Source organism: Schistocerca piceifrons, chromosome 6 (assembly GCF_021461385.2).
Source record: "Schistocerca piceifrons isolate TAMUIC-IGC-003096 chromosome 6, iqSchPice1.1, whole genome shotgun sequence".
Classification (NCBI taxonomy): Eukaryota; Metazoa; Arthropoda; class Insecta; order Orthoptera; family Acrididae; genus Schistocerca; species Schistocerca piceifrons.
This window is the reverse complement of record NC_060143.1, coordinates 350,046,700-350,058,997: the sequence shown is the minus strand read 5'-3', so window position 1 is coordinate 350,058,997 and position 12,298 is coordinate 350,046,700. Positions and strand designations below refer to the sequence as shown.

General features: G+C 42.4%; 1 protein-coding gene across 1 annotated transcript in view; it reads right to left on the bottom strand.

Annotated features, from left to right (window-relative positions):
- The window catches only part of LOC124802691 (guanine nucleotide-binding protein G(s) subunit alpha), a 358,394-nt gene that overhangs the window by 294,358 nt on the left and 51,738 nt on the right, over positions 1 to 12,298 (bottom strand). The window lies entirely within an intron of this gene.

Genomic DNA, 12,298 nt, shown 5'->3' with positions numbered 1-12,298 from the left:
GATAATTGGATCCTTTAACCAACCTCCCTATTCAGATGATACAGTTGCTGAAAGGTTCAAAGAAAACTTGAGTTTGATTTCAAACACGTACTCGACTCATACGATAATAGTTTGTGATGACTAATTCACCCTCGGTAAGTTGGCGGAAACACATGCTTAATTCCGGAGGTACTCATAAAATATCATCCGAAATTGTACTAAACGTATTCTCTGAACAATATTTCGAGCAGTTACTTCATGAACCCCCTCGAATAGTAAACGGTTGTGAAGACGCACTTGACCTCTCAGTGACAAATAATCCTGAGTTAATAACGAGCATCAAAACCGATTCAGGGATAAGTGAACACAGGATTGTCGTAGCGAGATTGAATACTGTAATCCCCAAAACCTCGAAAAATAAGCGAAAAATATACCTATTCAAAAAAGCAGATAAAATTCACTTGACGCCTTCCTGAGAGACAATCTCCACTCATTCCAAATTAATAATATAAGCGTAGACCAGATGTGACTTAAATTCAAAGAAACAGTATCGGCAGAAAATGAGAGATTTGTACCAAATAAATTAACAAACGACGGAGCTGATCCTCCTTGGCACATAAAACGGGTTACAGCACTGTTGCAGAAACAACGAAACAAACATGTCAAATTGAAACACACGAAAAATCTCTAAGATTGGCGAACTTTTACAGAAGCTCGAAATTTAGCGCGGACTTCAATGCGAGATACCTATAACAGTTTCCACAACGAAACTTTGTCTCGAAACCTGGCACAAAATCCAAAGAGATTCTGGTCGTATTTGAAGTATGTTAGCGGCAAGAAACAAGCACTGCCTTCTCTACGCGATGGCAATGGAGATACTATCGAAGACAGTGCTTCCAAAGCAGAGTTACTAAACACAGCCTTCCGAAATGCCTTCACAAAAGAAGACGAAGTAAATATTCCAGAATTCGAACCGAGAACAGCTGCCAACATGAGTAACGTAGATATAAATATCCTCGTAGTAGTAAAGGAACTTAAATCACTTAACAAAAGCAAGTCTTCTGGTCCAGACTGTATACCAATTAGGTTACCTTTCGGAGTATGCTGATGCATTAGCTCCATACTTAACAATCATATACAACCGTTCGTTCGACGAAAGATCCGTACCCAAAGCCTGGAAAGTTGCACAGGTAACATCAATAATCAAGAAAGGTAGGAGGAGTAATCCACTAAATTACAAGCCCATATCGTTAACGTTAATATCCAGCAGGATTTTGGAACATATATTGTGTTCGAACATTATAAATTACCTTGAAGAGAACGGTCTATTGACACAGTCAACATGGGTTTACAAAACATCGTACCTTTTTAACACTACTAGCTCTGTATTCACATGCAGTGTTGAGTGCTTTTGACAAGGGATTTCAGATCGATTCCGTATTTCTGGATTTCCAGAAGGCTTTTGACATAGTACCAACCAAGTGGTTCGTAGTGAAATTGCGTGCTTATGGAATATCGTGACTGAATTTGTGATTTCCTATCAGAGAGGTCACAGTTCATTGTCATTGACGGAAAGTCATCGAGTAAAACAGAAGTGATTTCTGGCTTCTCCAAGGTAGTGTTGTAAGCCCTTTCCTGTTCCTTATCTATATAAACCTCCAAGGTAGTGTTGTAGGCCCTTTCCTGTTCCTTATCTATATAAACGATTTGGGAGACAATCTGAGCAGCCGTCTTCAGTTGTTTGCAGATGACGCTGTCGTTTATCGACTAATAAAGTCATAAGAAGATCAAAACAAACTGCAAAACGATTTAGAAAATATATCTGAATGGTGCGAGATGTGACAGTTGATCCTAAATAACGAAAAGTGTGAGGTCATCCACATGAGTGCTAAAAGGAACTCGTTAAACTTCGGTTACACGATAAATCAGTCTAATCTAAAAGTCGTAAATTCAACTAAATACCTAGGTATTACAATTATGAAGAACTTAAATTGGAAGGAACACACAGAAAATGTTGTGAGGTAGGATAACCAAAGACTGCGTTTTATTGGCAGGACACTTAGAAAATGTAACAGACCTACTAAGGAGACTGCCTACACTACGCTTGTCCGTCCTCTTTTAGAATACTGCTGCGCGGTGTGGGATCCTTACCAGATAGGACTGACGGAGTACATCGAAGAAGTTCAAAGAAAGGCAGCACGTTTTGTATTATCGCGAAATATGGGAGAGAGTGTCACAGAAATGATACAGGATTTGGGCTGGACATCATTAAAACAAAGGCGTTTTTCGTTGCGACGGAATCTTCTCACGAAATTCCAATCACCAGCTTTCTCTTCCGAATGCGAAAATATTTTTTTGACACCGATCTACATAGGGAGGAACGATCACCACGATAAAATAAGGGAAATCAGAGCTCGTGCGGAAAGATATTCTTTCCGCGCGCTGTACGAGATTGGAATAACAGAGAATTGTGAAGGTGGTTTGATGAACCCTCTGCCAGGCATTTAAATGTGATTTGCAGAGTATCCATGTAGATGTAGGCTTCAGGCGTTCGTACAATTACATTGGATAAACCGTCTGTGGTGGCAACAGAAGAGAGCAAAAGGTAAGCTGAAGTTTTAAATTTCACGTTTAAGACATCGTTCACGCAGGGGGATCGTACAAAAGTTTCGTCGTACAGACTCCCGCATGGAGGCATCTGTGGCATACAGAAGCAAGAGAAGCAACTGAAACAGTTGAAAACATTAAGCCGCAAGGTCCATATGGAATACCAATTCAGTTGAAAAGAGAGTGCTCTACGCCACTGGCCCCTTACTTAGCTTGCATTTATCGTCATCTCTCGCCCAGAGCAAAGTCCCAAGAGACTTTTTTTTTAAAAAAAAAAGGGGTGACACGGGTGGTTCCTGTATATAAGAAGAGTAAAAGATGGGACCGGCAAAATTCCGGACTACTATCATTAATACCGGTGTGGTCCAGAATTATTGAACACATTCTGAGTTCGAACACAATTTCCCTTGAGACAAACGGTTCTGACCACAAATAACCATGGATTAAGAAAGCATCGGTCGTGCGAAACTCAGTTTACCCCTTTCTCCAGCGATATCCTGCGAACTATGGATGAAGGGCAACATGCAGATTCTGTATTCCTAGATTTCCTAACAGCGTTTGACAAGGTATCCCACTGCAGACTGTCAACAAAGGCACAAGCAAACGGAATAGGCTCCATATATGTGACTGGCTCGAAGACTTCTTAAGTAATAAAACATAATAAGTCGTCCTCGACGACGAGTGTTTATCAGAAACAACGGTATCGTCAGGAGTGCCCAAGGGACGTGTGACAGGACTGTTCATATGCTCCACGTACATAAATGATCTGACGGACTGGGTGAGCAACAATTTGCTCATGACGCTGTATGGTACGGGAAGGAGTCATCGTTAAGTGACTGTAGCAGTATGCAAGATGACAAACATAATTTGTAATTGTTGCGATGAATGGTAGCTAAATCTAAATGCAGAAAAATGTAGGTTAATACGGTTGCGTAGGAAAAATAATCCTGTAATGTTCGAATACAACATTACTGGGGTGCTGCTTGACAGTCAAATCGATTAAATATCTAGAAGTAACGCTACAAAGCGATATGAAACAGAATGAGCACATCACGCAGGTAACAGGGAAGGGGAATACTCGAATTTGTTTTATTGGGAAAATTTTGGGACAGTGTAGCTCATGGCAGACGGTGTATAGAACACTAATGCGACCCGTTCTGGACTACTGTTCGAGTGTTTGGGATCACCACTACGTCGAATTAAAGACATCGAAGCACTTCAGAGGCGTGCCGCTAGATTAGTTATCAGTGGGTTCGATCATCAGGCAAGTATTACGGAGATGCTTTGGGAGCTGAAATGGGAAACACTGGAGGGAAGACGATGTTCTTCTCGGGAGGCATTACTGCAGAAATTTAGAGAACCAGCATTTGAGGAGACTGCAGAACAATTCTGCGGCCACCAACGTATATTTCGCGTAAAGAGCACGAAGGTAACACGTGAGAAATTAGATCTTTTACGGGGGTTTCCAGACAGTCGTTTTTCCCTTGCTCTATTTCAGATTGAAGCAGGAAAGGAAATGACTAGTAGTGGTACGTTGTACACTCTGCCATGGGCCGTAGGGTGGCATGTGGAGTGTCAATGTAGATGTAGCATCGAGTTGGAGAAGATTTATTAATATGCACCCGTCAATGCAAACTTAGAAGGAAAAGAGAGTGAACAGCATTGTTGTATGTGTGAGCTGTATCACACGCAAAGCGTGCAAACATTGGTGCCAAATAATTTTGCTGTCTCGTTGCATAAGGGGCAGTCACATCGAAACAAGACAGTTAGAAAAAGAAAAAAGTAAATGTTTTTTATTTCAAAAGTAATCGCCAATCCTGTTAACAAATTCATCCCCATTGTGAGACAAGACGGTACCCAGACGTGCACCTATTCGTCGAATCAAAATCGAAGGACACGTATGTTTTCTTCAGGTCTCCAAAAATACGGAAATCACATGGGGAGAGATCAGGACTGTATGGAAGATGTGTAAGGGGTTTCCAGAGAAACGTCTGCATCGTAATCGAAACAGCCTTGGCAACAGGTGGGTTGGCATTTCCTGCAACAGAATGATGCCTTCCGTCAACATTCCGTGCGTTTTGACTTTACGTCGTGCTTCGATTTTTGCAACGTGACCAGGATAGCGCGCTTCAATTTCTGTCCACGTGGACACAAGGCATGTTACTGTTTCACTAAGCAAGTTGTGGGTGGCAATGAAAAATTTTGGTATCGGCAATAAGCACGTCAAGGGAGTAGGTAATCGTATGAGGGAAGCAACAGTATGGTTAAAGTAGGTAATTCTCCGTACATAAGACTCTAGGGCAAGGGTACTTATTAGCACCCATTTTGTTTAAAAGTAAACTTAGAAGTAGTTTCCTAAAATATGACGACGAAACGTCGTGGAATGAAATCCCTGTAGGACAAGAAATACCTCACTCTTTGCCGATGACTGTCGTGATAACGGGAGACAAAGACGACTCGTGTTACATATACAGAAAACTGCACGAAGAATACTCAAAATAGGGCTTAACAAGGAACACGAAAAAATACTAAGTACATGGTGGTGTGTGAAGACGACTGAGAAGATTTCGAAGTGAGTTTCTGCAAAATTAAAATTGTCTGTACATGGAAATACTTGGGCGCTACTTTAACAAGAAATGGAGGATGCACACAAAACATAACAAATAACATCGGCCTAGGAAAAAGTGTAATTGGCCAACTTAGCTCTCTGCTACTGAGCGACAAAATTACAAAGAGAACGAAGGTCTTGCTGTCAAAGTTAATCGCAGAGAGTATCTCCACATTTGGCGAAGAAACTATCCCTTCTCTCGACTGGAACACGTCAGAAATATCAGAAGACCGAAAATTATAGGAGAAAAAGATATTATTCTCGATGCAATAAACAGCAACATAACTAGGCATGGCCACCTATAATAAACGGGTGATAACCGATAGCCAAAAGGAACCTATGAAAGTACACCAGCTGAGTGAAGCTAACGTGGAAAATTACCTAGAAGATGGATGGAATACGTTGAAGATGCTATGAATTCAACGGTTCTTAACAAGAAGACTGGACAAATAGGAAACTATGGAAGCTGAGAAGCTGGAGACGACCATCTTCGTAAAAGAAGCCGCATATATAATATATACGTAAGTTGGATCTTAAATAGAGGCAACACTGCTATGGGACACAATGCAATGGAATCTACTATTGTCGCTGATAGCAGACGTTGCTGACATACCTACCTTACCTCCGAACAAGTGGACTCGCCCGTCCGACGTCACCGGCGTGTGCACAATCGAGGGAAACACAGTCACTTGTGAGCGAGCTGTCTAACGTAACGGTGTCACTATGTTTTCGAAACAGGAACAACGAAGTTGGATCAAGATTGAATGTGCCAGAGGTCGTACTGCACGACAGTGTCATCAAGATCTTAAAGAGGACAGAAAAGTGGCACATTGGGTAGAAGCCTTCAACAAAGATCTGCAAACTGTGGCAAACATGCACCCGACAGGTCGTCCTAGCGTCTCTGAAGAAGTACACGCTGTTGCCGCGTTAGTGGACAGTGATCGACGCCATACAATTCGCGAGCTCGCCCACGAAACCGGATTAGCGCATACGACTGTGCTTCGCATCCTGAAGAAACGCCTGTGCATGCGAAAAATTTCATCACGACGGGTTCCGCATAACTTGACGGAAACGCAGAAATGGATGCGTTATGACACTGCTGAGACGCACTTGGAGCGCTATAAGCGCGAAGAAGAGGCTTTCTTACGCCGTATCGTATCACTAGGTGAACCATGGGCCACATCGTACGAGCCAAAACAAATGCCAATCCAAAGAATGGCGTCGCCATGGGTCGCCGCGAAAGTCGAAAGTGCATCAGAAAGTTACGGTGATTCTCGTGTAGACTGTGATGGTGTTATCCTAACGCATTACGTTCCTCCACGGCAGACTTTCAATGCGCAGTATTACTGTTCGTTTTTGGAGCATCACCTGCGACTAGCTTTGCGAAAGAAGCGGCGACACTTTCTGCGCAACCCACCCATCATTTTGCACGACAATGCGCGGGCGCATACAGCGCAAGCTGTGGCTGCTCTGTTCGGTCGACGGGACTGGGAAGTACTGTACCATCCACCATACTCCCCGGACTTAAATCCTTGTGACTTTGATTTGATTCCGAAGATTAAGGAACCACTTCGTGGCAATCGCTTCAGAACTGTTACACAGATTCGACAGGCAGTAGACCGCTCTATTCGCACCATCAACAGAACAGACTCTGCTAACGGTTTACTACATATCTAGCACACAGGGACAGCACCACGATGTTAACACATACTCCCGGACACGCACTTTGATCTCCCCTAGCTCGCTATCGATCCCTTTGCCAATTAGCCTGGGATGACAGTTTTTCCAGGAGTTTCGACACTATACGTGAATCTGGATACACGCAGCACACTGGTCTCTTTTACGCATGCATGCAGTATGTCCGGAATGCTACGAATTGATTGAATATCAGTGAAATAAAAGTTAAACATACTAAAAAAATGCCCAGCAGCAAGCACTGCAGTCAGGTGGACATACGGCTCTGGACATGAAATCTGAAAGACTCACTGCTTAATAGGGTTGCAGTTTTCATTGATTGCAGTGTATTGTTTCTCACATCCAGTCACAATTACGTAGCCAAGCGTTCTCAGAGGTCTCTATAACACTGAACTGTCAAGGTCTTAAATCTATAGCTGTCTACAGCTTTGTACGATATGCTTTGGGGATTGCACTGCTATATCACAATAGGTCCTTCGAGCTCCCTCAATAGACTTACCACGTTCTTAGATTTAATGAACAGTAATGTGACATAAGAGAGTATCCCTACTTGGACGTCTGTCTTTCAATCTGAAAAAAGGCTGAGGTTTTTCTGCCGATGGTTGATTCGTAAAGCGTCAAAGCTGTATCTGTCCTAAGCTACTTTTCGTTAATCCAAATACTGTACTTCAGTAATTCATATACTACCTTCGAAACTGATCTAGAGATTTCGTTACGATAGTGTGTGTGCTTGACGGAACACATTATGACGAGAGACTTTAAAAACAGGTGATAAAATACAGTCATAAGCTGTTAACAATAATATACGCCGATCAGCCAGAACATGAGCACCGACCTACTACCGATATAAACCGGACCATACAACAGGGTCGCATGGCGAGTAATGACAGCTAGTTTGACACACGCTCGGTGCATTTAATATCAGTGAGCGTGCTGTGCGTGTGTAGTATGGGGACGGTGCGCCATCTATCTGAACTTGACCGAGAGCAGATTGTAATGGCTCCGAGGCTTGGAACGAGTATTTGGGAAACTGCACGCCATCTATCTGAGCTTGACCGACAGCAGATAGTGATGGCTCGGAACGAGCATTTCGGAAACCGCGACTTTTCGGGTGTCCGAGGAGTGCTGCGAGGTCTTCAAAACGTGGTTAAACCGCTTCCAGATGTGGTATTTAATCTAACCTTGGGCGGTTACCCCTCATTACGGATATCGGGCATCGTACGGTCGGCAGACTTGAAAAATACGAAAGGCGGCTGCCTATGGCGGAAATAACATCAGACTTTAATGCTGTACACAGTACAAGTGTGTGTGAGCAAACAGTGCACCGAACACCTAACGACGGGCCTCCGGACCCGACGACCCATGCATATGCCCATGTTAACAACACGACATCGGCAACTACGACTGAAATGGGCACGTGACCATCGGCACTTGACGTCGGCGCTGTGGCAGAGTGTTGCATGGTCTGATGAATCCCGATACCCTTTTCATCATGCCGATGGGACGGCGCGAATCCTTCGTCTTCCAGGATAACAGCTCCTTGACACATGTACTGCGGGACGGAGACAAGCTGGCGGCGGCTCTATTATGCTCTGGGGAACATTCACGAGGCCATCCACGGCTCCAATGGAGTTCATGCAAGGCACCGTGATGACCAAGGACTATCTTACACTGGTTGTAGACTACGTACACCCCTTCGTGACTTATGTTTCCCGACGGATTGGCATTTTTTAACAAGATAATCCGCCAAGTCTCAAGACCAGGAGTGTGATGCGAGTGGGTCGAGGAACACAGTGACGAGTTCAAATTTAAGAGCTCGCCCCCCCCCCCCCCCAAATCACCAGATCTGAACTCGATCTAACACATCTGAGATGTGATTCAACATGGGGTCAGAGTTCATCGCCCCCTCCCCCGAATTTACGGGAATTAGGTGGCTTGTGTGTGCACACGAGGTGCCAACTTCCACGAGCGGCCTAACAATGCCTCACTGCTTTCATGTCATGACGCGTCGCCGTTGTTATCTGTGTCAAAAGGTGGACTTGCCGGCTATTAGGTAGGATGGTACTGGCTGATCCGTGATAGGAACGTAACGACACTACTACTACTACTACTACTACTACTACTACTACTACTAATAATAATAATAATAATTATTATTATTATATATATATAATATATATATGTTGTTGTTGTGGTCTTCAGTCCTGAGACTGGTTTGATGTAGCTCTCCATGCTACTCTATCCTGTGCAAGCTTTTTCATCTCCCAGTACCTACTGCAACCTACATCCTTCTGAATCTGCTTAGTGTATTCATCTCTTGGTCTCCCTCTACGATTTTTACCCTCCACGCTGCCCTCCAATACTAAATTGGTGATCCCTTGATGCCTCAGAACATGTCCTACCAACCGATCCCTTCTTCTAGTCAAGTTGTGCCACAAACGTCTCTTCTCCCCAGTCCTATTCAACACCTCCTCATTAGATATGTGATCTACCCATCTAATCTTCAGCATTCTTCTGTAGCACCACATTTCGAAAGCTTCTACTCTCTTCTTGTCCAAACTATTTATCGTCCATGTTTCACTTCCATACATGGCTACACTCCATACGAATACTTTCAGAAATGACTTCCTGACACTTAAATCAATACTGGATGTTAACAAATTTCTTTTCTTCAGAAACGCTTTCCTTGCCATTGCCAGCCATAATAATATATATAATATATAATAATAATAAGGCTGAGGATGTCAAGGATATGTTGCATCAGGATAAAGTTGACATTATACCGATTATACCATCAACTACAGGAGTCATACCGCACAATATCCACCAGTACATCAACGCAATACAGCTACATCCAAACGTATATATACAACTACAGAAATCCGTAATTATTGATACATGTTCAATAACCCGAAAGTTCCTTAATGCAATGTAACATATACCGTACAGTTAAAACGAAGTCACGCTTGATCAAGGTCCGCGTCACTTTTATTTTTGACCAGACATAACGTCTGAGAAAAGAAAGAATATTATTATTATTATTATTATTATTAACAATAGTGATAGTAGGTCTAATAGTAATAGATTTCGTCTGTGATATGGCATTAGTGGACATGTAGAATGCAGATACAGAATAGCGGAAGTCCAGTAACGTGGACAGGAAACGTGAATTTTCGCATTTTGAGAAGATCAAAAGAGTGATCTGTTTTACTTGCTAAAACATTCAGTATCCCAGATCGCACAAATGTTTCTTTATTTAAAACAACCAGTTTCGACAGACTTTGCTGTCGTCTTCAGGGTTTAAAAAATCATTTTGTTAGCGATGATTTTTATCCAAATGAGAACATGGCGTGAGGTCCAACGTCATATGAATACGTTTCACAGCAAAAAGATTTTTTCAGACCTGACGATGACAGCGAAGTTTGTCGAAACAGGTTGTTTTAAATAAAGGAATAATGCTTCAAATAAAGAAATATTGCTTTAAATAAATAAATATTTATGAGTTCTTGGTTACCAAATGCTTTTAGCAAAATAGAAAGTCTGTTTATGGAAAGCATACATATATCGGATTTTATACTGCATTCTTTTCCGCAGAGAAAAAGATCTGATCGAAGGTTGCATGTGTATAAACTGATTCCTAGTAACAAAAGATATCGTATTAGCGCTGCTTGTCCTGTAGCAGCCAATGTAATGGATTTTATGAAGTCGTGATATAGCAGGTGACGATGTAAGCATGTGGTAGGATAGAATGCTAGTTTTCACTGTTCGTACAGTGTTAAGTACAACGTAGTTAACCACGCAGAGCGCAAACAGAGTGCCCATCAAAGACCTATTAGAATCGTTGGTAATAACGTTCATATCATCCTGCTCACACGTACATCCGCCAGAGCTCATTGCTGATGCCACTAGACACGTAACTCTACAAAACGTCATTATGAACAAATGTCTAACCCTGTGTTGTAGGGATTTAAATTCACAAATCTTCTCTTTCGCTAAGGCTGAATTACAAAATAAACTGCCTTGTATACACATATAATGTCAGAACTAACATTCTCCTTTGTGTTTGCTCAAAGGTAACGGCGTGTAAGCGATTTAACGTATCATCCCCTGTATAGTGGAGATCGAGAATGTGAAAAATAATAGCACGCTATGCTGCAACACACGACTGTAAAAATGTTTTTGCATGTGACACTTATCTCCGGAAATGTATCTGGAGTGTTGGACACAAAGTCGCTTAGACTGTTTTACACACTGACAGAAATCAGTTGAAATTTATGTCATGGGTATGTATATGACAGTTCCCGAAATGCTAAAATCTACAACAAATGTATAGCCAATTTAGGTACGATGACATCTGGCAGTTACTGCACAACATATACAAATACGTCCTGTGCCTAAAAGTCTCTCATTCTGCTTGAGAAGATGACATTATCGAAATGTAAAATCGCGACCTGCGTGATTATCCTAAAAAAATGTCAGAAGTGTGCTCGAGAGCGGATTTTGCGACGTGAAAATTTCTGTGGCTACAGTCAATATTTGAGCTCCACATTTGGGGTTCAGTGCAGTTTTCGAATTCTTTAAGAATAAAACGAGTTGGTGTTGAAAAGCCTGGTCTGCTTGCATCAAAGCAAGTTACCACATTCCAGAAAGATATTAACGTAACACAGACTTCCTATAACTACGCAATTTTTAGCATCAGGAGAGTATATGGGCTTGCTTAAACTACTTGATGATATATTATTTTATTTTCCGAAATGTTTACTACAAGCACATTATATGAAATTGAACATCATGTGTCTACAAATGATCATAATGCCATCCTAACTTACACTGCGACAACAGTCATACACACAGATGGTGGTAGTATCGCGTACACAAAGTATAATAGGGTAGAGGATTGGCGGAGCTGTCATTTGTTCTCAGGTGATCTACGTGAAAAGATGTCGCTCATTGATTATGGCCGCACAACAGGAATTAACAGACTGCGAACGCAGAATGGTGGCTGGAGCTAGACGCATGGAACATTCCAATTCGGAAATCGTTACAGAATACAATATTCCGAGATTCACAGTGTCAAGAGGGTGTGAGAATACCAAATTTCAGGCATTACCTCTGACCACCGACAGCGCAGTGGCCGACGGCCTTCACTCAATGACCGAGAGCAACGCCGTTTGGATAGTCGTTACTGCTAACACCCATGCAAAACTGCTTGAAATAACTGCAAAATCAATGTGGTACGTACGACGAACGTATCCGTTACGACAGTGCGGCAAAATATGGCGTTAATGGGGTATGGAAACAGATGAGAGTGCCTTTGCTAACAGCACGACAACGCCTGCGCGCCCTTTTCCTGGACTTGCGAACATATCGGTTGGGCCCTAGAAAGCTGGAAAACCGTGGCCTGGTCAG